Raw genomic sequence first — 2,344 nt, 5'->3', positions numbered from 1 at the left:
TTAAGCTCTGTGACTCTAGGGAACCCTGACTCTAAGGATACGACTATCATAAAAGCCATAAGGGCATAGAGAAGCTGTGGGATTACAGGAAGCTCTGAGGGGGAGGCAGAAAGGGGAACAGGATAGTAAAGGGTCACAAAAGCCCAGTCTGGTCTAAGGAAACCTCAGGATTATACCTCTGAGAGTAGGAGAAATGGGGTCATAGCTGCAAAGACTGTGGCTGGGGGTACATCCATCTCCACGAGTACCAGAGGGGTGCCACATGCTCACTGGACACTTCTGACTCAGGCAAGAGTTCACACTGACCAAAGGGGAAATTTAGTGAATTACCCTTGGTGGATGAGGTGCCATGAGATGTTGAGTTGGAAGGTGAGTCTGTTGTGGGCATACTGGAAACGAGAGAGAGCGTCCCAGGGTGGCTCAGATCCCAAGAAGGAACACAGGCACCAGGAGAGCCGACCGGCATCATCACAGCAATGTAAGGGGTTTCCAGCACAAGGGCATCTTGGCAGTTAGGAGCCAAGGAATATCATGTAATCAAGCCATGTAATCTCACACAACAGATTTATTGGGGAGAACAGAATGGTTTCTGCCTCTGAACAGAAAGAGAGATGGCAGAGGGCTGGAGGGAGGGGAACGCTTTTCTATGGCTCTTGGAGCACGTGCTGTGAATTTAGTGGGGAAGTAAAAGATAGAAACATTGGTTGGGCCAGGCGGTGGTGGTGCACACCTTTAATCCCAGCATTTGGTGAATCCCTGTGAGTTCAAGGCCAGCCTGGTCTACAAGAGTTAGTTCCAGGACAGCTTCCTGTTACACAGGGAAACCAAAAACCAAAAAAAAAAAAAAAAAAAAAAAAAAAAAAAAAAAAAAAGGAAAAAAAAGAAAGAAAGGAACATTGGTTGGCCTTCTATGCTGAGTCATGGTGGTGGGTGGTGGGATGGAGATTTCCAAATCTCTGAGCTCTAGGTCAAACCCAGGACAGCGTGTTTTTCCTTTGGCCTTTGCCTTGGTCTTGAGATCAAGTCAGAGTCAAGGTGTTTTTTTCCTGGCTCTTTTTTTTTTTTTGGTTTTTTTTTTTTTCGAGACAGGGTTTCTCTTTTTCACTACAGTTATGTCTCCAGTTAGAGGGCTACACTGCATTGCAGCAGTTGGTACAAAAGAGGTACATGCATTTAACTCACAATCTTGTACAGTGATTTCCCCCAGGTTGTATGACTAATGAGCAGCAGCATCGAGACCCAAGGTTCAAAGGCGCAGGAACTGCAGATGACAAGATGCAGTGATGCGCTGTGGCAGGCCTGCTTTTCGTCCCACCCGGCTCCCGGCCGCCTGGCTAGCTTATGCCCCCAAATAACAACACAAATAGTATTCATTTAAACACCGCTTGGCCCATTAGCTTCAGCCTCTTACTGGCTAACTCTCACATTTTGATTAACCCATATTTAGTAATGTGTGTAGCACCACGAGGGGTGGCTTACATCCATCTTGGGTCGGAGCTTCATTGCATCTGACTCACTTCCCTTCTTCCCAGCATTCTGTTCTGTCTACTCCACCCACCTATGTAACCTATCAGGCCAAGCAGTTTCTTATTAATTAACCAATGAAATCAACAGATTGATAGAAGACCCTCCTCCATCAACAAGAACTATGACCTCTGCCCCTTTCATTCTTTAAATTGAATCTTAATTGGGCCAAAACAGCAGCAGGTAGCTCAGTAGGATTGGTTTTTAAGGAGAAAAATGGGAAAGTCCATGATATGATGAGTTGATAAGTCCTGATTGGTTATGTTTAGCCAAATAAAATTTTCGATAGCTGGACCTGGGTGGTCAGCTTCAGGAATGAGTCAGGCATGAGGAAGTGGCCAAATGAGTCTAGTGTGGAGGCTAGTGGTTTAGCAAAAGGGGAACGACAGATCAAGACCCTTGCCATGTTTGCCACATGTGTGTCTGTTAGAGCCCTTCAGCATCTATCTATCTATCTATCTATCTATCTATCTATCTATCTATCTATCTATCTATCTATCTATCATCTATCTACCATCTATCTATCTATCATCTATCAATCAATCTATCTATCTATCTATCAATCATCTATCTATTTATCATCTATCTATCTATCTATCATCTATCTACTATCTATCTATCATCTATCATCTGTCTGTCTGTCTATCTATCTTCATCATCATCTACATATTTTTCTTTTCTTGGGGTTGAGATAAATCTCTTGTTGAGATAAATCTTTTCTTTTCTTGGCGTTGATGGTACACACCTTTAATCCCAGCACTTGGGAAGCAGAGACAGGTGGTTCTTTGTGAGTTCGAGGCCAGCCTGGTTTACAGAGCAA

Source organism: Arvicola amphibius, chromosome 2, assembly GCF_903992535.2.
Source record: "Arvicola amphibius chromosome 2, mArvAmp1.2, whole genome shotgun sequence".
In the NCBI taxonomy this organism is placed as follows: Eukaryota; Metazoa; Chordata; class Mammalia; order Rodentia; family Cricetidae; genus Arvicola; species Arvicola amphibius.
Note: the sequence above shows the minus strand (reverse complement) of the source record.